The sequence below is a fragment of the Carassius gibelio genome, chromosome B25, assembly GCF_023724105.1.
Source record: "Carassius gibelio isolate Cgi1373 ecotype wild population from Czech Republic chromosome B25, carGib1.2-hapl.c, whole genome shotgun sequence".
NCBI lineage: Eukaryota > Metazoa > Chordata > Actinopteri > Cypriniformes > Cyprinidae > Carassius > Carassius gibelio.
The window spans coordinates 2,337,047-2,360,852 of NC_068420.1; the positions used below are offsets into that span (position 1 = coordinate 2,337,047).

Consider the following 23,806-nt stretch of genomic DNA (forward strand, 5'->3'; position numbering starts at 1 on the left):
CTCGGTTGATTCAGATCGGCACTTCGGAGCATTTTCGCGATTCGGTTGATTTAGATCGGCACTTCGGAGCCTGTTCGCGACTCGGTTGATTCAGATCGACACTTCGGCGCATGTTCGCGACTCGGTTGATTCAGATCGGCACTTCGGAGCCTGTTCGCGACTCGGTTGATTCAGATCGGCGCTTCGGAGCCTGTTCGCGACTCGGTTGATTCAGATCGGCGCTTCGGAGCCTGTTCGCGACTCGGTTGATTCAGATCGGTGCTTCGGAGCATTTTCGCGACTCGGTTGATTCAGATCGGCACTTCGGAGCATGTTTGAGATTTTTTAAAAATTCAGATCAGGACATCGAAGCAGGAAGTGTTTGTCAAATAGTTAATTGGTGATAAATGAATATTTGGACTTGAGGCTTTTTTTTTTACCTATCGATTCAGCATGTAGCCTACATGGACCCACACACAAAGGTGGACACACTCTAGACTTAATCATCAGTAGGGCTCTAAACTTTTCATCCATTGTTATTAAGGACGTAGTGTCACGGATCGCAAGAGGCGAAGACTCAAGTGCAGGCAGATGGGAAGATTTTATTTATACGTCACCAAAATAAACAAAAACACAACTGAAACCAGAGGAACGTTCAAAGTTACGAGACTTAGACTGAAGTCAGATTCCCAGTGAAATGCTCTCAGACAGCAAATGCAATGAGTTTGCATCCTTCTTTTCTGAGAAGATCATCAATATCAGGAAGGCGATTAGCACATCCTCAAGTAATGCAGAGGTCAGACAGATTCAGCCACAATATCAAAAAAATAATGTCTATTTTTGAAGCAATTGATAGCAACATTCTGGAAGACACAGTGCAGCACCTAAAATCATCAACCTGCTATCTTGACACACTTCCCACATCTTTTTTCAACAGTGTGCTTAACTGCTTAGAAGCAGATCTCTTAGAAGTGGTGAACACTTCACTTCTTTCTGGGACATTTCCAAACTCCTTAAAAACTGCAGTTGCAGATATGCTCACTGGATATAAACCTAACAGAGCACTCAGATCATTAGGATCGAGTCAGTTAGAAATACCAAGGGTTCACACAAAACAAGGGGAATCTGCTTTTAGTTTCTATGCCGCTCGCAGTTGGAATCATCTTCCAGAAGAGACCAGATGTGCTAAAACACTAGTCACATTTAAATCTAGACTTAAAACTCATCTGTTTAGCTGTGCATTTATTGAATGAGCACTGTGCAATGTCCGAACTGATTGCACTATATTTTCACTGTTTTTTTTTCCAAGTAAACGAATTTTGTAACTGTTTATAAATTCATTTTAAATTAAGTAATTTTTTTAATCATTTTAAAAGTTTTAAAATTGCTTTTTTAATTTGTGTTTATAATTTTTCTTTATGATTATTGTACTTTCTTCTATGTAAAGCACTTTGAATTACCATTGTGTATGAAATGTGCTATATATAAACTTGCCTTGCCAAATGTGTTAGTGGGCATATATATATATATATATATATATATATATATATATATATATATATATATATATATATATATATATATATATATATATATATATATTCACTACAGTTCAATAGTTTTTTACTATATTAAAATATAGTAATTTTTATCCTTTCTTTTTTTATAAGAAATTGTATTCTTTATTAGATCTTAGAATCTTTTATTCAGGATGTGTTACATTGATAAGAAGTGATATCAAAGATTAATATTGTTAGAAGAGATTTATATTTTGAATAAACGCTGTTCTTTAAAAAAATTATACATAGAAGAATCCTGAAAACATTATCGCAGATTCCAAAATAATATTTGGTAGCACAACTATTAATAATTGTATTAATAAATAATCATAATTTCATGATTTCTAAAGATCATTTAATACTGAAGACTGGAGGAATGATGCTGAAAATACAGCTGCACATCACAGAAATAAATTATAATTTAAAGGATATTAAAATAGAAAACATTATTTTATTTTATTTTGATAATTTTGAATTATTACTGAAATACAACCATTTTTTGTTTCAAACAGTTCATTGAACAATAATAAATGAAGTACCTGAAGTTGACAATGAAGTAAATGTATAATAATTAGCAAAGATGATTAATTTAGCGTTGTAAACGCGCAAGTGAGTGAGGTGAGGACGCGCATGAGGACCAAACACAGCACAACGGTAGGAAACTTCACTCCTCTCATTATTTCTCTTTTACTATAGCGATTTATTTTTAGATACGTGATCTGAGTCTTTCATTGAGTTGTAGAGTTATTAGAGAAATAGAGTTATTTTTTACATTCTTTGGTTGAAGTTTTCAGATCGGCACTTCGGAGCCTGTTCGCGACTCGGTTGATTCAGATCGGCACTTCGGAGCCTGTTCGCGACTCGGTTGATTCAGATCGGCACTTCGGAGCATGTTCGCGACTCGCTTGATTCAGATCGGCGCTTCGGAGCATGTTCGCGACTCGGTTGATTCAGATCGACACTTCGGCGCATGTTCGCGAGTCGGTTGATTCAGATCGGCACTTCGGAGCCTGTTCGCGACTCGGTTGATTCAGATCGGCACTTTGGAGCATGTTTGAGATTTTTTTTAATTCAGATCTGGACATCGAAGCAGGAAGTGTTTGTCAAACAGTTAATTGGTGAAAATAAATATTTGGACTTGAGGCTTTTTTTTTAACCTATCGATTCAGCATGTAGCCTACATGGACCCACACACAAAGGTGGACACACTCTAGACTTAATCATCAGTAGGGCTCTAAACTTTTCATCCATTGTTATTAAGGACGTAGTGTCATGGATCGCAAGAGGCGAAGACTCAAGTGCAGGCAGATGGGAAGACGTTATTTATACGTCTCCAAAATAAACAGAAACACAACTGAAACCAGAGGAGCGTTCAAAGTTACGAGACATAGACTGAAGTCAGATTCCCAGTGAAATGCTCTCAGACAGCAAATGTATTGAGTTTGCATCCTTCTTTTCTGAGAAGATCATCAATATCAGGAAGGCGATTAGCACATCCTCAAGTAATGCAGAGGTCAGACAGATTCAGCCACAATACCAAAAAGATACTGCGTGTATTTTTGAAGCAATTGATTGCAACATTCTGGAAGACACAGTGCAGCACCTAAAATCATCAACCTGCTATCTTGACACACTTCCCACATCTTTTTTCAACAGTGTGCTTAACTGCTTAGAAGCAAATCTCTTAGAAGTGGTGAACACCTCACTTCTTTCTGGGACATTTCCAAACTCCTTAAAAACTGCAGTTGCAGATATGCTCACTGAATATAAACCTAACAGAGCACTCAGATCATTAGGATCGAGTCAGTTAGAAATACCAAGGGTTCACACAAAACAAGGGGAATCTGCTTTTAGTTTCTATGCCGCTCGCAGTTGGAATCATCTTCCAGAAGAGACCAATTCAATTCAGTTCAATTCAATTCAAGTTTATTTGTATAGCGCTTTTTACAAAACAAATCGTTACAAAGCAACTTTACAGAAAATTATGTTTCTACAATATTTAGTAGTAGCTAGTAGTTTGTGCACATTTGACAGGATTTTAGAAAAAAATAATAATAATAATAATACAAGACGTAGTCAGCTAGACGATGAACTATCAATATTATTAATTAAGTTATTATATGATTCAGTCACACATTTAGCAATAATTGTTAGTTCTGTTTGTTGATTCAGGGTTATCATCATCTGAGGTCCTCTGAGGGTCAGCATCATCTCTTCTCAGGTGTTCTGGATCCAGACTGGAGCTTGTGTAAATCCTAGTTACCACGGGATGTGAATCCCGTGGCGAAACATAGAAACAAAATAGACACATCATTAGCATAGCTGCTGATCCAACAAAGTAAAATTAGTTTAACCCAAGCTAATGAATAAAAATGCACCTTTGATCAGATGCAACTACACTCACAAATAAAAGATACATTATTCGAATGCTTGGCGAAAGAGATGTATTTTTAATCTAGATTTAAACAGAGAGAGTGTGTCTGAAACCCGAACATTATCAGGAAGGCTATTCCAGAGTTTGGGAGCCAAATGTGAGAAAGCTCTACCTCCTTTAGTGGACTTTGCTATCCTAGGAACTAACAAAAGTCCAGCGTTTTGTGACCTTAGGGTGCGTGATGGGTTGTAACGTGGTAGAAGGCTAGTTAGGTACTGTTATATACTGAGCTAGGGTTGATTGACCTTTAGGGGGCAATCTATTGCCGTTTCGACTTGGCTTAAATACACCAAAGAAGAAGATGTTAAATGAGATTAAATCCACCTGTGATCCTCTGACATGTGTATTGTTTGCTCCTGGTTCCTTCTGAGTAAATTTCCTCATCTTGACCTGATCTGTGTCTCTCAAGTTATTACATTTTTGGCGATGAGGTGAAAGCAAGGAAAAAGGAAGTTTTGAAAAGGTGAAAAAGCTGGATCCCTACAAGTGGGAGCTTTCGAAAAGAAGATGGCCAACATGGTAGGAACAGTCACACCATTCCTCGATTAGATGATCTTTTTGCAACATTGTCAGGAGGGCAGAAGTTCACCAAATTGGATATGAGTCACACTTACCATCAGATTGCATTAGATGCAGAGTCCAAGAAATATGTCACAAATGAATACCCATAAGGGGCTGTTTACTTACCGTGTGTTACCCTTTGGAGTTTCTTCTAGTCCTGCTATCTTCCAAAGGACCATTGAGGGAGTACTGCAAGGTCTTCCTTATGTGGCAGTTTTCCTGGATGACATCTTGGTGACCGGTAGCAATGATGGCGAGCATCTCCAAACGCTGGCTAGGGTATTGGAAAGGTTGCAGGAAGCAGGATTGCATTTGAAACGGAGTAAATGTACTTTCATGAAAAAAGAGGTAATGTTCTTGGGTCATAAAGTTGATGAGACTGGCCTACACCCAGTACCCGAAAAAGTGACTGCTATTCAAAGTGCTCCCTCGCCAAATACTGTGACTGAGTTGAAGGCCTATTTGGGACTGTTAAACTACTATAACCAGTTTTTGCCCAACTTGTCTACTGTTTTAGCCCCAGTGCACAAGATGCTGCGAAAGGAGACAAAATGGCACTGGGGTGGAGAACAAGAAGCTGCCTTTGTTCAGTCTAAAAAATGCTCCAATCAGTAAAAGTTCTGGTCCATTATGACCCCCAGAAGGATATGTTGTTATCATGTGATGCTTCTCCTTATGGCTTAGGTGCAGTTCTTTCTCATAAGATGCCAGATGGTAGTGAAAGACCCATTGGATTTATGTCACGGACATTGAAACAAGCTGAGCGGAATTATTCGCAGTTGGACAAGGAAGGATTGGCTGTAATGTTTGGCTTACAACGCTTCCATAAGTATTTGTATGGTCGGAAGTTTACCATCGTTACAGATCATAAACCCTTGTTGTCTTTGTTTAACGAGTTAAAATCTGTTCCCCAAATGTCATCTCCTAGGATCCAGCGATGGGCTGTAACATTAAGAGCATATGAATACAACATTATCTACAAACCTGGCAAGGATCATGCAAATGCAGATGCTCTAAGTCGGTTACCCTTGCCAACTGAATCGGTCCCGGAACAGGAGGAAAGAGTACTAATGCTGGAGAATGCAGACATAACCTTGATTACAGCAGAACAGGTGAGAAGTTGGACACAAAAAGATCCGGTATTATCCAGAGTGAGAGAAATGGTGCAACGAGGATTGCTGCAGGAAAAAATAGGAGCAGAGTTTGACCCATTCACATCAAGAAAAGATGAATTAAGTGTACAGGATGGTTGTGTGCTTTGGGGGGCTCGCGTAATCATTCCCAGTGTGGGTAGATCAGAAGTCCTGAACCAGCTGCATCAGTGTCATCCCGGAGTGTCTAGGATGAAAGCGTTAGCCCGAAGTTATGTGTGGTGGCCAAAGATGGACCAGGATGTGGAAAGGTTAGTTAAAACCTGTCGTATCTGTCAAGAACATAGAAACGTTCCTGCTGTAGCTCCACTTCATCCTTGGAATTGGCCAGAAAAACCATGGCAAAGACTGCATGTGGATTATGCAGGACCCTTCATGGGGAAAATGTTCTTGATCTTGATTGATGCACATTCAAAATGGATAGATGGGTATCCTGTGAACTCCGCTACATCTGCTGTAACCATTGAATGTTTGCGTACTAGCTTCAGTAACCATGGACTACCGGAACTAATTGTATCAGATAATGCTACTTGCTTTGTGAGTGCTGAATTCAAAGAGTTCCTGAAAAAAAATGGAGTACGACATGTTACTTCTGCACCCTATCATGCTTCCAGTAATGGGTTAGTAGAACGGGCTGTACAAATTGTTAAAGGCATGTTAAAAAAATGTGTTGAAGGAACAATGGCAACTAAATTGGCTCGAGTGTTATTCAGTTACAGGATTACTCCTCAGACCACCACAGGACTTTCTCCAGCTGAACTGTTGCATGGACGGAAATTACGATGTTCTTTGGACTTTATACATCCCGATTTAACTGTGAAGATTCAGGAACAACAACAAAAGCAAAAAGTCCATCATGACAAAAAGGCCCATGAACGTAGCTTGGGTGTTGGAGATCCAGTACTTGTTCGGAATTTTACTTACGGACCGAAATGGATTCCGGGACATATTGAGACGGTGACTGGACCACTTTCTTATAAAATGATGCTGGGTGATGGGAGAGTGGTCCGAAGACATGTGGATCAAATTCATGCCGGACAGAAATTGCTTGTGAACCTTTCAGAGGAGGCTTTGGACCATAAATCTCCTGATTTGGATTTTTCTGATAACTCAGCTGCTGTAGTGGCTAAAGAGACTGATGAAAAAGAAACTGAGGACATTTCCAGGGGGACTAATCCCCTTGAAGTAAGTGGGGAGTCTGCTCAACCTGGTGAGATAACCACTGAATCACTGACACAATCCTTCAGCCCTGTTGTGAGACGGTCACAAAGAACCAGGAAAGTGCCTGGTCATTTAAAAGATTATGAACTGAATTGAAGAAAAAAAAAGAAAAGAAAAGTTAAAAAAAGTTATATTTTTTGAATTATATTGTAACATGATTGTAGTATTGTGATTTATGGAGAAATATTGTACACTTGGGGGGAAGATGTTATATACTGAGCTAGGGTTGATTGACCTTTAGGGGGCAATCTATTGCCGTTTTGACTTGGCTTAAATACACCAAAGAAGAAGATGTTAAATGAGATTAAATCCACCTGTGATCCTCTGACATGTGTATTGTTTGCTGCTGGTTCCTTCTGAGTAAATTTCCTCATCTTGACCTGATCTGTGTCTCTCAAGTTATTACAGGTACGCAGGAGCTAAACCATTTAGGGCCTTATAGGTAAGTAATGATAATTTGTAACTGATACAGAACTTAATAGGTAGCCAGTGCAGAGACTGTAAAATTGGGGTAATATGATCATATTTTCTTGACCTCGTAAGGACTCTAGCTGCTGCATTTTGGACTACCTGTAGCTTGTTTATTGACGAAGCAGGACAACCACCTAGAAGTGCATTACAATAGTCCAGTCTAGAGGTCATGAATGCATGAACTAACTTTTCTGCATCAGAAACAGATAACATGTTTCGTAGCTTGGCAATGTTTCTAATATGGAAGAATGCAGTTTTTGTAACATTGGAAATATGATTTTCAAAAGACAAATTGCTGTCTAATATAACACCCAGATTTCTGACTGTAGAGGAAGTAACAGTACATCCGTCTAGTTGCAGATTGTAATCTACAAGATTCTGTGTAGTGTTTTTTGGTCCAATAATTAGTATCTCTGTCTTATCCGAATTTAATTGGAGAAAATTATTTGTCAACCAATCTTTTACATTTTTAACACACTCAGTTAGCTTAGATAATTGGGAAGTTTCATCTGGTCTCGTTGAGATATATAGCGGAGTATCATCAGCATTACAGTGGAAGCTAATTCCGTATTTTCTAATAATATTACCAAGGGGCTACATGTATATTGAAAATAGAAGGGGACCTAGGAGGGATCCTTGTGGCACTCCATATTTTACTGATGATAAATGAGATGACTCCCCATTAAAGTAAACAAAATGGTAGCGATCGGACAGGTAGGATCTAAACTATCTTAGAGCCTGCCCTTGAATACCTGTATAGTTTTGTAATCGATCTATGAGTATGTCATGATCTATGGTGTCGAACACAGCACTAAGATCAAGTAAGACTAGAAATGAGATGCAGCCTTGATCTGACGCAAAGAGCAGGTCATTTGTAATTTTAACAAGTGCAGTTTCTGTGCTATGGTGGGGCCTAAAACCTGACTGAAATTCTTCATACAGATCATTTTTATGCAGGAAGGTGCTCAATTGAGCAGACACAACTTTTTCTAACATTTTAGACATAAATGGAAGATTTGAAATAGGCCTATAATTTGCCAGTACACTAGGATCTAGTTTTGGTTTCTTAATAAGAGGCTTGATAACCGCCAGCTTGAATGGTTTTGGGACGTGACCTAAAGATAACGACGAGTTAATGATATTGAGAAGCGGTTCTTCGGCTACAGGTAACAACTCTTTCAGTAATTTAGTGGGTACAGGATCTAATAAACATGTTGTTGGTTTAGATACAGTGATGAGTTTATTTAGCTCTTCCTGTCCTATGGTTGTAAAGCACTGCAGTTTATCTTTGGGTGCGATGGATGAAACTGTGTTAGATGCTGTAGAATCTACATTCGCTATTGTATTTCTAATGTTATCTATTTTATCAGTGAAGAAATTCATAAAGTCATTACTATTTAACGTTGGTGGAATATTTGAATCAGGTGGCGTCTGGTAATTTGTTAATTTAGCCACTGTGCTAAATAAAAACCTTGGATTGTTTTGGTTATTTTCAATGAGTTTGTGTATATGCTCTGCCCTAGCAGTTTTTAGAGCCTGTCTATAGCTGGACATACTGTTTTTCCAAGCAATTCTTAAAAACTTCCCAGTTAGTTTTTCTCCATTTGTGTTCAAGACTACGAGTTTCTTTCTTGTGAGAGTGAGTATTACTGTTATACCATGGCACAGTACGTTTTTCTCTAACCTTTTTCAATTTGATGGGGGCAACAGTTTCTAATGTATTAGAAAAAAATAGTGCCCATGTTGCCAGTCATTTGTCTAATTCAAGTGTATTTTTGGGTACAAATAGCAGTTGAGATAGATCAGGCAGGTTATTTGCGAATCTTTCTTTGGTGGCTGGAACAATAGTTCTGCCCAGACGGTAACGCTGAGACATATAGTTAATATCAGTTATACGCAGCATGCACGATACAAGGAAATGGTCTGTAATATCATCACTTTGAGGTACAATATCTATAGCAGTAAGATCAATTCCATGCGATATAATTAAATCTAGTGTATGATTAAAGCGATGAGTGGGCCCGGTGACATTTTGCTTGACTCCAAAAGAGTTTATTAGGTCAGTGAACGCAAGTCCTAATGTATCATTTGCATTATCAACGTGAATATTAAAATCTCCCATGATTAGTGCTTTATCAACTGTAACTAGAAGGTCTGAGAGGAAATCTGCAAATTCTTTGAGGAATTCTGTATACGGCCCTGGTGGTCTATACACAGTAGCCAGAGCAAGAGATAAATTAGATTTCTTTTGCATGTCTGACAGAGTAACATTTAGCAGAAGTATTTCAAAAGAGTTAAACCTGTATCCTGTTTTCTGGGTAACATTGAGAATATCACTCTATATTGTTGCAACACCTCCGCCACGACCAGTCTGACGGGGCTCATGCTTATAACAGTAGTTTGGTGGAGTAGACTCATTTAGACCAAAATAATCATTTGGTTTTAGCCAGGTTTCAGTCAAGCAGAGTACATCAAAACTATTATCTGTGATCATTTAATTTACAATAACTGCTTTGGGTTTCAGTGATCTAATATTTATGAGCCCAAACTTTAAAAATTGTTTTTGTTCATTTACTTTACATTTTTCTGGTTTAATTGAGATAAGATTTTTTCTAGATCCTACATTATATTTATATTTTGACCTCACTATTTGGGGAACAGACACAGTCTTAATAGTTTTTACAGCGCAAGTACTTTTAGCATTTAAGCGGGTGGAACAAAACTCATCATAATGGTTATTTGAGAATTGTCTTACTAGTCACATGGAGTGAAGTGTCCTGGAGATGTTGTCAGAGAGAAGCTCCGCTCCGATTTTGCTGGGGTGTAATCCATCAGCGCGAAACAGCCTAGGACGCTCCCAGAAAAGGTTCCAGTTATTAACAAATAGCAGTTTCTGTTCTTTACACCATGACAACAACCATTAATTTAAAGCAAAAAGTCTACTGAACCTTTCGTGTCCTCATCGATACGTGGGCAGTGGTCCTGACATGACGATCGTCGCAGTGGGTGTCGTGTTTCGAACCGTCTCGATCAGGCTGCTGAAGTCCCTCTTCAGTGTCTCCGTCTGCCGCAGCGTGGTGTCGTTAACCCCGGCGTGGGGCTCTCGTCGGCCTTCAGGATTGCGGGTATCTGCGCAGAAACATCGAGAACACGAGCACCAGGCAAACAATGAGCGTGAACTTTACCTTCGGCTAATGTAGCACGGACGTGTTGGACGATGGAGTCTCCGATGATCACAGCGTTGCGTCCTGTCTTGCGGAGGGAAGCGAAGCGGTTCCGGGTGGAGATCTCGAAGGCAGGAGGGGCAGATGTCGTCGCCCGGGGCCTGGCTCGTGTCCTCCGCTGTGGATTCACCCAGGGTCCGTGGTGTCCCGGCGTCGCAGTGAAGGACATCTGGGAAGATTGCGTCCTGGGTGCACCGGGCCTGTGCAGAGAAACACACGGAGTAGACGTGGTTGGACTGTTAACAGCACGCTGTATACTTTTCCCGGACTTGTGAACATCAGCCCGGGATGATTCCAGCGCGGCTCTCCGCTCTCTCAGATGGGCCTGCCTCTCTTCCAGGTCGCGAATCTGCTTCCCCATGGCCTCGAGCTTGAGCTGCACATAGTGGAGACATTAATCCCCCATTAAAGCAAGTAACAGTGAGTATAACAGTGGTAATGTGAGTGAATAGAGTATTAGCAATATAAGCGCAGTTAGCAGCAACCACGCATGCTGATGCCAACGGGCTATAAGCTAATAGCGGAGTAATGTTTATGAAAAAGCAGCAAATCAGTATATGAAAAAGATCATGTGACACTGAAGATTGGAGTAAAGTTACTGAAAAATTCAGCTTTGCCTCATAATTATTTCAATAAATACGTTTTAAAGTATATTTGAAAAAGAGTATGAAAACTGTTATTTCTTTTTTTTCTTTTTTTACAATATTACTTTTTTTATATATATATATTGCTCAAGTTAATTTAGCCTTGGTGAGCAAAAGAGACTTCTCTTGAAAACCATAAAGAAAATATTCCAGATTTTTGACTGGTTGTGAACATACATAAGCAACATTAACAAGATGATCCTCCCTTTCAGCTCAGAGAAGGATGTTGACAGTGCAGGCCCAGGATGAAGAAGAGGAGGAAGAACACATTTAACAATTTTCTCATAAACTTTCCATGTGTTATAATAAAAACAATGAACATGACTACAGTAATATGCTAAATGTTATTCAAAGATTCTAGTTTGCAAGAAATCTGAGTGTCTGACTCTACACTAGAGGAACTCTTTTCTGAAGAAGATCAGGTGCTGAGAAGGAGCCTTGTTCTACAGCAAAACACTGCATCAAGCCTCCTGTCCTTCCCTCAGAAGAGCCTTTCTTCTGCTGCTGGGGTAAGAAACACACTCTTCCTCTTCTCTATCAGCTGTCCTGCACCTAACTCTGCCTCCTCAGCACTGTCTGAAAGAGTCATCTCCACAGTCAGTAATCAGAGATCACAGATTCTTCTGAGAAAGTCAATACGCTCATTTTCTTTAAAACTGTTTTCGTGTGGGACAAATAATACAGTAGAGATGCTAGAAATCTCTATATTGTTCATTTTTCATATCTTTACGCTTTATGAATGCTTTTTATCTGAGAAGCTCAAGAATTATGGTTCTTTGGAAATTGCTATATTGTTTAGGTTTATCCTCTGATAGTGAGCACAGAGCCCTGATCATGACATGCAAGAAAAAAAAGAAGTCATGTCCATGATTTACTAATTCGTTCCCTCGATGTACTAAAACGTGCAAGCTTACTTTTACTTTTCATTGATTTGCTAAATCGTATGCACAATTTACTAATTCGTTCTCTTGATGTATAAATATTGTACATGATTTAGCAAATCGAGGGAATGAAATAGAAAATAGTGCGCATGAATTAGGTACATTTTTTCCTGCATGCCATGTAATTAAAGCACATCACCACCAGACATTTATACCAGGAGCCTCATATACGACGCTCAAGAAACAGTTTTACTTTGTGCAGTATCTCAGTGCAGTATCTGCTCAATTGTTTCATATATATTTATCATGTATTTTTTGCTGCACCAAATTATGTAGAGTTGTATCAATTATTATACTGATAATTATATATAATTTTCACTGATAACGTCATTAACTATCCCCATCCTTAAGACAAACATTATCTGTTGTTTATATTGTGTAATCTATGAATTTATGTATTTAGTTTTCTGTGCTCATGACAATGTTTTTTTGGCTTAATATTTGTAGAAAGTAGTGCTGAATAAATGTTGATTTGTGAATGAATGCAGTGTGTTTTGTCTATTTTATATTAGAATGTAATGTTTTTGTATTTGCTTGCATTGAATGTATGTAATTAATGTATTTACAACGAATCCCTTATAATTAGATTACAATTAGATTTCGTAAGGTTTATTTTTTACACTAGAGATGGATTGAGTTTTTTAGTTCTTTATGTATTTCAAGGTAATGGTGAGGTGAAAATATGTTGTTGCTACCAATATTATCCGGTAAGGTCACGTCCTCATAACGTGCCAGTTTGTTCGTTAGGAGGTTACTATTCACATTCCACGTTTGTGGGAATCACAAGTTACGTCGCTGGAACGTTATTTGGGACATCGCTGCAACGAATATGGTCTGGTCCAGTTACAACGTCACGAGCTGGGCGTCACTTCGGAGCCTGTTCGCGACCCTGTTGATTCAGATCGGCACTTCGGAGCCTGTTCGCGATTCTGTTGATTCAAATTGGCACATTTCGGAGCCTGTTCGCGACTTGGTTGATTCAGATCGGCACATCGGAACCTGTTCGCGACTCGGTTGATTCAGATCGGCACTTTGGAGCCTGTTCGCGACTCGGTTGATTCAGATCGGCACTTCGGAGCCTGTTCGCGACTCGGTTGATTCAGGGCGACACTTCGGCGCATGTTCGCGACTCGGTTGATTCAGATCGGCACTTCGGAGCCTGTTCGCGACTCGGTTGATTCAGGGCGACACTTCGGCGCATGTTCGCGACTCGGTTGATTCAGATCGGCACTTCGGAGCCTGTTCGCGACTCGGTTGATTCAGATCGGCACATCGGAACCTGTTCGCGACTCGGTTGATTCAGATCGGCACTTTGGAGCCTGTTCGCGACTCGGTTGATTCAGATCGGCACTTCGGAGCCTGTTCGCGACTCGGTTGATTCAGGGCGACACTTCGGCGCATGTTCGCGACTCGGTTGATTCAGATCGGCACTTCGGAGCCTGTTCGCGACTTGGTTGATTCAGATCGGCACATCGGAACCTGTTCGCGACTCGGTTGATTCAGATCGGCACTTTGGAGCCTGTTCGCGACTCGGTTGATTCAGATCGGCACTTCGGAGCCTGTTCGCGACTCGGTTGATTCAGGGCGACACTTCGGGGCCTGTTCGCGACTCGGTTGATTCAGATCGGCACTTCGGAGCCTGTTCGCGACTCGGTTGATTCAGATCGGCACTTCTGAGCATTTTCGCGACTCGGTTGATTCAGATCGGCACCTCGGAGCATGTTTGAGATTTTTTTTTAAATTCAGATCAGGACATCGAAGCAGGAAGTGTTTGTCAAACAGTTAATTGGTGATAAATGAATATTTGGACTTGAGGCTTTTTTTTACCTGTCGATTCAGCATGGACATGGACCCACACACAAAGGTGGACACACTCTAGACTTAATCATCAGTAGGGCTCTAAACTTTTCATCCATTGTTATTAAGGACGTAGTGTCACGGATCGCAAGAGGCGAAGACTCAAGTGCAGGCAGATGGGAAGATTTTATTTATACGTCACCAAAATAAACAAAAACACAACTGAAACCAGAGGAGCGTTCAAAGTTACGAGACATAGACTGAAGTCAGATTCCCAGTGAAATGCTCTCAGACAGCAAATGCAATGAGTTTGCATCCTTCTTTTCTGAGAAGATCATCAATATCAGGAAGGCGATTAGCACATCCTCAAGTAATACAGAGGTCAGACAGATTCAGCCACAATATCAAAAAGATACTGTCTATTTTTGAAGCAATTGATAGCAACATTCTGGAAGACACAGTGCAGCACCTAAAATCATCAACCTGCTATCTTGACACACTTCTCACATCTTTTTTCAACAGTGTGCTTAACTGCTTAGAAGCAGATCTCTTAGAAGTGGTGAACATTTCATTCTTTCTGGGACATTTCCAAACTCCTTAAAAACTGCAGTTGCAGATATGCTCACTGAATATAAACCTAACAGAGCACTCAGATCATTAGGATCGAGTCAGTTAGAAATACCAAGGGTTCACACAAAACAAGGGGAATCTGCTTTTAGTTTCTATGCCGCTCGCAGTTGGAATCATCTTCCAGAAGAGACCAGATGTGCTAAAACACTAGTCACATTTAAATCTATACTTAAAACTCATCTGTTTAGCTGTGCATTTATTGAATGAGCACTCTCCAATGTCCGAACTGATTGCACTATATTTTCACTGTTTTTTTCCAAGTAAACGAATTTTGTAACTGTTTATAAATTCATTTTAAATTAAGTAAATTTTTAATCATTTTAAAAGTTTTAAAATTGCTTGTTTAATTTGTTTTATAATTTTCCTTTGATTATTTTACTTTCTTTTATGTAAAGCACTTTGAATTACCATTGTGTATGAAATGTGCTATATATATAAACTTGCCTTGCCTAGTGTGTTAGTGGGTATATATATATTTATATATATATATATATATATATATATATAAACACACACACACACACACACACACACACACACACACACACAAACACACACTACCGGTCAGAGTTTGGGATCAGAATGATTGCACTCAAAAAAATAAATCGTTGGTCTAACTTAATATAATTATGACACCTATTTCCACACATTTGAATGGTGTTGTCTCAACTTAATTTAGGCAAATGGAACCCAAGAGCAAAATTCATTTTGAACCAACAAGATCAAATCATTTTCATTTGAATCATATTATCGTATTTATCTATAAACTATTTAATCTTGTTGAGCCAATTAATCTTAATCACTTAATTTAGAAAACCAGAAATATTGTGTCAACTACTATCGTTAAGTTAATTGTACAACTTTATTTACATCAAACAAATGTTTAATTGTTGACATGTCTATCAAAATGTAATTTACTGCACAAATAAAATGTTCTCAAAGTGAATGTCAAAAGTTTCTCTTTATTCTTATTTCAAGGCAAATTTTCAGGTAAAAAAATACAAAAAAATATCATCCAAGATGAACAACATTATATTTCAATGTATATGCACAGCTAATACCTTCTTGAGTCAAGATTTAGTCTTTTGAGAATACACACATAAGGTAACTTACTCCAACATCTTGTTCTTAAGGGCTGGTACCTTTAGTGAAAGTTTTTGTCCATCCAAGATAAAGAACACTTTCTGGATGACCTCAAATGTAGCCTTGAGTTCTTGTGGGTAGCTGAGGTTCAAGGCGTAAGTAAGTCCAAACAGCATGGCCACTGCTACACGTTCTTCAAAGAGCAGAGAACCTCGGTCCCTTCAATCAGGATACCAACATCCACAGGTTTATCCCCTGGTTGGTGTCTATGAATTGGACGATGTAGATCCCCATTACCATCTGCTCTATGGCTTCTTTAGAATTCATCCAGTCGCAATCCTGGGCAAGACAAATAAAATGTGGTAAAATTGGACTACTGTAAAATAAAAATTAATAAGAACAATTAATAAGAACAAATAATCAAACTACAAGCAACATTACAAATAAATACAATAGAAGATTCAAATAAAATAAACAGTGCTTTTCAGTTTTTTTCAGGTATCTAACAGTAGCTTTTTTTTAGTGAAAGTGAAAAGTGAAGTGACATTCAGCCAAGTATGGTGACCCATACTCAGAATTTGTGCTCTGCATTTAACCCATCCGAAATGCGCACACACACAGAGCAGTGAAGACACACACACACACACACTGTGAGCACACACCCGAAGCAGTGGGCAGCCATTTATGCTGCGGCGCCCGGGGAGCAGTTGGGGGTTCGATGCCTTGCTTAAGGGCACCTAAGTCGTGTTATTGAAGGTGGAGAGAAAACTGTACATGCACTCTCCCCACCCACAATTCCGTCCGGCCCGAGACTAGAACCCACAACCCTTCGATTGGGAGTCCGACTCTCTAACCATTAGGCCACGACTTCCCCTTAGGTACAGAAAATGGATAATCAAATATAAAACACTGCATATTATCTTTACTGAATAAATTAAAGATTTAATCATTATTGAAGTAACATCAGCTATTCAGTCAAGAGCAGTTAGTAATTTCTTTGTCATTTCTTGTGTGATTTAACATTAAAAACACAGGCAGTGAGAATAGTTTTTTTGATGATCCAGTACATACTGTTACACATACAATCTTTCTCTTTTAATAAAACTTCACTTAAGACATAACAGACTATGTTTGCTAGGATACTCACCAAGACGGTCATGTTGATATAATTTTTGTACGAATTTGGCCTCTGAAGCACAAGACTTGAAAGAGAACTCAGTATTTGCACGTTTTCTGAAAAAAAAAAAACATGTGGGCGCTTTGGATGAGCACACTCACAAATCATCTCACAGTTCTCTTTTGCGTCTTGCTCTTGAATGTTTAAGTTAGCAAGGCTTAAATGAGTTTTGTTTACACAAAGATAGCAACAGCGTTCATGACTAGACGTTAGAGCAGCATACGGCACTCGCATTATTAGAGGTGGACCGCGGTTCAAGTGCATGCCGAACCGTAAGTAGAGAATGGTACGGTTAGATTTTAATGTAAACATAAAAGTGAAGAAGAGAAAAGCAGTTGCTTACATTGTACTCCTTGAACAGCTGTAGATGGTCCTCCTTTAAGTATACACACAGTGCTTTTTGAGGATGCATTCTCTTTCCATGTCTACGCTGTTGTTCTGTTAAAAAAAAAAAAACGCACAAAAACATTGATTATTTGACAATATCATATCGATAACCAAGTTTAACAGGACATACAATCTATATGAAAGTTCAACTAATAATAAAAATTCTATCATTAATTACTCACCCTCGTGTCATGCTCGAAGACATTCGTTCATCTTTGGATCACAAATATTTTTTTTTTTTTTATGAATTCTGAAAGTTTTCTGTCCCTCCATAAACAGATATGCAACTGAGAATTTGATACTTCAAAAAGTACATAAAGAGATCATAAAACGAATCCATATAAATTGAGCGGTTTAGTCACATTTCTCTGAAGACTCGCTTTACATTATGAACAGATTTAGATTTGCAATTTATTCACATATAAACATTCATCAACTCGCACATCAGTTGTGGTGAACGGAAGCATAAGCATGTTTGTTTGACATGCGAGAACCGATGAGGTTCATTCTCGTTACACAGCACGTCTGAGCTTCTGTTTTTGGGCATCAATCAGGTTCAGTTGACCTTCCGTTGATGTTTGCTGATCAATGTTTATATGCAAGTAAAAACCTAAATTAAATCTGTTCATCATACTTTCAAACATCGAACTTATTAAAACATCAAAGTCTCAGTTGTGTCGCTGTTCATGAAAGGACAGAAATCTTTCAGAAATCATCAAAAAGATCTTCATTTGTGTTCCAAAGATGAACGAAAGTCTTCCGGATTTGGGACGACATGAGGGTAAGTAATTAATGACATCATTTTCATTTTTGGCTGAACTAACCCTTTAAGAACATCACTAATACAGCTTACCACATGAAAAAGTTTACTAAACCCAAGCATGGGATGCTGTTTATTGCTCTTGTAAACCTGTAAAATAAAAATAAAAATATAAAAATCATTTTTACATAAATTTGCAGTGTTCTCATCTTTACCTGAACAGAGAAATCTCCTACAGATTGCTCAGGAGCAGTCGCCTGAATGAAATGGCTAATTTCATAACTGAAACAATATAGTAAAATATTGGTATTTCCAAGCACACACTAATAAAACACTTTAAACTTTCCTTTATTTTATTACAGTAATAATGAGCCATTTTTCTAAACCCATTTAAGAACATACTTAATACAACTTACCATGTGAAAAAGTAGACTATAACCCAAGTATAGGATACCATTTAATGAGCTCTTGTAAAAACCTGTAAAATAAAACAATGTTTACATAAATTTGCAGTGTACTTGTATTTACCTGTACAGATGTTTCACCTATTACATGCTCAGCAACAGTAAAACTATAATATATACAAACACAAAACATTTCTGAAGAAAACTGGCGATCCTGCTCTACCGACGAAACCGAGGCTGATTTTCCCATGCAATATGCATTATAACTGAAATCAATATAAAATGTAAATGCTGCCCGGAAGGGAAGTTTCGATCATTATATTTCATACAAACAAATATCAAATTGTCTTTAAATCATTCTCATTCAATTACAGCAACTGTAACAATAATACAACGTATTACAACGCGTGCACCCTAATCCTGTGCGATCATAGTCAAACGACACATGCCTAGTACGCATGTGCTCTATACTGTATTCCACGCAGCCTGGCTGCTTGTTGATTAACATCAAGCATATAATTGTATTGACATCATTGTTTGTTAATTCGTTTTTACATTAATTCGCAGTCTTCTCGTCTTTACTTGTACAGAAGCATCACTTAACAGTACGCTCAACAACAGTAGCCCGAGTACGTTAACTGAAACAATCTAGTAAAATAACGCTTGCAACAGGAATTAGAACTAAGCAACTACCGCATTAATGTTAAATTATGTACATACATGCAGGCGTTTATATCGATTTACTATGTTTTTATCGAGTATGAACATGTGACTAATAGAGTAATTCAAATAATCCAATAAGCTGTCAAATATCCGCTTAATGTTGAATTCTGACTGATTTAAATAGTTTTACTCTTTATCAGCACAATGCAGACAAAGAAAATAAAGGATTTTTGAACTTACCAATTATACAGCATTCCACCATAGACTGGACTCCACCACATAATGGCGCCCGCGATAACTGACGAGGTCACGTGGATTTCCTGTCATCAGCGCATGCGCAAAAGTAGTAGTTTGACTCGAATCATTATTTTTTGTTGTTTCGACACAAATGAATTGAGCTCTTTTAAGGTTGTATGGATTTAGTTCAGACTGATTTAAAATAATTGTGTACATCCCTTAAACTGATTAATTTAATTTGTTTCAAAATGCTCTATTTATTTTTATCGAACAACACCCAGATTTCATTTTTTTGAGTGTGTTTATGTTTTTTTACAATAATTTATTTTACTCATCAAGACAGCATTTATTTGATCAAAAATACTGGAAAACATGTAATATTGTAAGATATTATTAACATTTTTCTATTTTAATATACATGAAAGTGTAATTTATTCATGTGATGTGCAGCTGTATTTTCAGCATCATTCCTCCAGTCTTCAGTCAGTGTCACATGATCTTCAGAAATCAGAATAATATGATGATTTATTTTTAGAATTATCAACAGTTTTGCTGATAAATATTATTTTGTAATCTGTGATACTTTTTTCAGGATTCTTTGATGAATAAAAAGTTAAAAAGAAGAGCTTTTATTTAAAATATAAATATTTTCTAACAATATTCCCTACAGTTCAATAGTTTGGGCTCAGTAAATTTTTATCCTTTCTTTTTTTTATAAGAAATTGTATTCTTTATTAGATCTTAGAATCTTTTATTCAGGATGTGTTACATTGATAAGAAGTGATATCAAAGATTAATATTGTTAGAAGAGATTTATATTTTGAATAAACGCTGTTCTTTAAAAAAATTATACATCGAAGAATCCTGAAAACATTATCGCAGATTCCAAAATAATATTTGGTAGCCAACTATTAATAATTGTATTAATAAATCATCATAATTTCTCAATTTCTAAAGATCATGTAACACTGAAGACTGGAGGAATAATGCTGAAAATACAGCTGCACAAACACAGAAATAAATTATATTTTAAAGGATATTAAAATAGAAAACATTTATTTTATTTTATTTTGATAATTTTGAATTATTACTGAAATACAACCTTTTTTTTTGTTTCAAACAGTTCATTGAACAATAATAAATGAAGTACCTGATGCTGACAATGAAGTAAATGTATAATATTTAGCAAAGATGATTAATTTAGCGTTGTAAACGCGCGTGTGAGCGAGGTGAAGACACGCCTGAGGACCAAACACAGCACAACGGTAGGAAACTTCACTCCTCTCATTATTTCTCTTTTACTATAGCGATTTATTTTTAGATACGTGATCTAGGTCTTTCATGGAGTTGTAGAGTTATTAGAGAAATAGAGTTATTTTTTACATTCTTTGGTTGAAGTTTTCAGATCGGCACTTCGGAGCCTGTTCGCGACTCGGTTGATTCAGATCGGCACTTCGGAGCATGTTCGCGACTCGGTTGATTCAGATCGACACTTCGGCGCATGTTCGCGACTAGGTTGATTCAGATCGACACTTCGGAGCCTGTTCGCGACTCGGTTGATTCAGATCGGCACTTCGGGGCCTGTTCGCGACTCGGTTGATTCAGATCGGCATTTCGGAGCCTGTTCGCGACTCGGTTGATTCAGATCGGCACTTCGGGGCCTGTTCGCGACTCGGTTGATTCAGATCGGCATTTCGGAACATGTTCGCGATTCGGTTGATTTAGATCGGCACTTCGGCGCATGTTCGCGACTCGGTTGATTCAGATCGACACTTCGGCGCATGTTCGCGACTAGGTTGATTCAGATCGACACTTCGGAGCCTGTTCGCGACTCGGTTGATTCAGATCGACACTTCGGCGCATGTTCGCGACTAGGTTGATTCAGATCGACACTTCGGAGCCTGTTCGCGACTCGGTTGATTCAGATCGGCACTTCGGCGCATGTTCGCGACTCGGTTGATTCAGATCGACACTTCGGAACATGTTCGCGATTCGGTTGATTTAGATCGGCACTTCGGCGCATGTTCGCGACTCGGTTGATTCAGATCGACACTTCGGCGCATATTCGCGACTCGGTTGATTCAGATCGGCACTTCTGAGCCTGTTCGCGACTCGGTTGATTCAGATCGGCATTTCGGAACATGTTCGCGATTCGGTTGATTTAGATCGGCACTTCGGCGCATGTTCGCGACTCGGTTGATTCAGATCGACACTTCGGCGCATATTCGCGACTCGGTTGATTCAGATCGGCACTTCTGAGCCTGTTCGCGACTCGGTTGATTCAGATCGGCGCTTCGGAGCATTTTCGCGACTCGGTTGATTCAGATCGGCACCTCGGAGCATGTTTGAGATTTTTTTTTAATTCAGATCAGGACATCGAAGCAGGAAGTGTTTGTCAAACAGTTAATTGGTGATAAATGAATATTTGGACTTGAGGCTTTTTTTTTTTTTACCTGTCGATTCAGCATGGACATGGACCCACACACAAAGGTGGACACACTCTAGACTTAATCATCAGTAGGGCTCTAAACTCTTCATCCATTGTTATTAAGGACGTAGTGTCACGGATCGCAAGAGGCGAAGACTCAAGTGCAGGCAGATGGGAAGATTTTATGTATACGTCACCAAAATAAACAAAAACACAACTGAAACCAGAGGAGCGCTCAAAGTTACGAGACATAGACTGAAGTCAGATTCCCAGTGAAATGCTCTCAGACAGCAAATGCAATGAGTTTGCATCCTTCTTTTCTGAGAAGATCATCAATATCAGGAAGGCGATTAGCACATCCTCAAGTAATGCAGAGGTCAGACAGATTCAGCCACAATATCAAAAAGATACTGTCTATTTTTGAAGCAATTGATAGCAACATTCTGGAAAACACAGTGCAGCACCTTTGTGTATGAAATGTGCTATATATATAAACTTGCCTTGCCTAGTGTGTTAGTGGGTATATATATATATATATATATATATATATATATATATATATATATATACACACACACACACACACACAAACACACACTACAGGTCAGAGTTTGGGATCAGAATGATTGTTTATGTTTTTTTACAAGAATTTATTTTACTCATCAAGACAGCATTTATTTGATCAAAAATACTGGAAAACATGTAATATTGTAAGATATTATTAACATTTTTCTATTTTAATATACATGAAAGTGTAATTTATTCATGTGATGTGCAGCTGTATTTTCAGCATCATTCCTCCAGTCTTCAGTGTCACATGATCTTCAGAAATCAGAATAATATGATGATTTATTATTAGAATTATCAACAGTTTTGCTGATAAATATTATTTTGTAATCTGTGATACTTTTTTCAGGATTCTTTGATGAATAAAAAGTTAAAAAGAAGAGCTTTTATTTAAAATATCAATATTTTCTAACAATATTCACTACAGTTCAATAGTTTGGGCTCAGTAAATTTTTATCCTTTTTTTTATAAGAAATTGTATTCTTTATTAGATCTTAGAATCTTTTATTCAGGATGTGTTACATTGATAAGAAGTGATATCAAAGATTAATATTGTTAGAAGAGATTTATATTTTGAATAAACACTGTTCTTTAAAAAAATTATACATCGAAGAATCCTGCAAACATTATCGCAGATTCCAAAATAATATTTGGTAGCACAACTATTAATAATTGTATTAATAAATCATCATAATTTCATGATTTCTAAAGATCATTTAACACTGAAGACTGGAGGAATGATGCTGAAAATACAGCTGCACATCACAGAAATAAATTATATTTTAAAGGATATTAAAATAGAAAACATTATTTTATTTTATTTTATTTTATTTTGATAATTTTGATTTATTACTGAAATACAACCATTTTTTGTTTCAGACAGTTCATTGAACAATAATAAATGAAGTACCTGAAGCTGACAATGAAGTAAATGTATAATAATTAGCAAAGATGATTAATTTAGCGTTGTAAACGCGCGTGTGAGCGAGGTGAAGAAGCGCCTGAGGACCAAACACAGCACAATGGTAGGAAACTTCACTCCTCTCATTATTTCTCTTTTACTATAGCGATTTATTTTTAGATACGTGATCTGAGTCTTTCATAGAGTTGTAGAGTTATTAGAGAAATAGAGTTATTTTTTACATTCTTTGGTCGAAGTTTTCAGATCGGCACTTCGGAGCCTGTTCGCGACTCGGTTGATTCAGATCGGCACTTCTGCGCATGTTCGCGAGTCGGTTGATTCAGATCGGCACTTCGGAGCCTGTTCGCGACCATAGACAGTAAAAGAAATGGACACAGCGACCCCATTGGAACTCAATTGAGACAAATGAAGCCCAGTTTTAGCGTTTTTTAGCACTTCCGTTTCTGACGCGCAGACTCAAACGAAGCTTGATGACGTCAGCAACCTGTCTGCCTGATGTAAATCTTCTAAGTGGCTGTGCGTGCAAACAGCCATCGTTAATCTTGCAGAGACGGCGAGCTTGAGCG

General features: G+C 38.1%; 1 long non-coding RNA gene and 1 pseudogene across 1 annotated transcript; one reads left to right on the forward strand and one right to left on the reverse strand.

Moving 5' to 3' along the window:
* The first annotated feature begins 4,398 nt into the window (after positions 1 to 4,398).
* Positions 4,399 to 7,001, forward strand: LOC128014024 (uncharacterized protein K02A2.6-like; annotated as a pseudogene).
* Positions 7,002 to 15,398: 8,397 nt separating this feature from the next.
* On the reverse strand, positions 15,399 to 19,619 carry LOC128014679 (uncharacterized). The gene is made up of 6 exons (XR_008183616.1): positions 19,327 to 19,619; positions 18,436 to 18,497; positions 18,113 to 18,169; positions 17,216 to 17,310; positions 16,843 to 16,928; positions 15,399 to 16,034 (listed from the first exon to the last, which is right to left on the reverse strand). It is a non-coding gene; the product is annotated as an uncharacterized LOC128014679 (long non-coding RNA).
* Between the last annotated feature and the right edge of the window lie 4,187 nt (positions 19,620 to 23,806).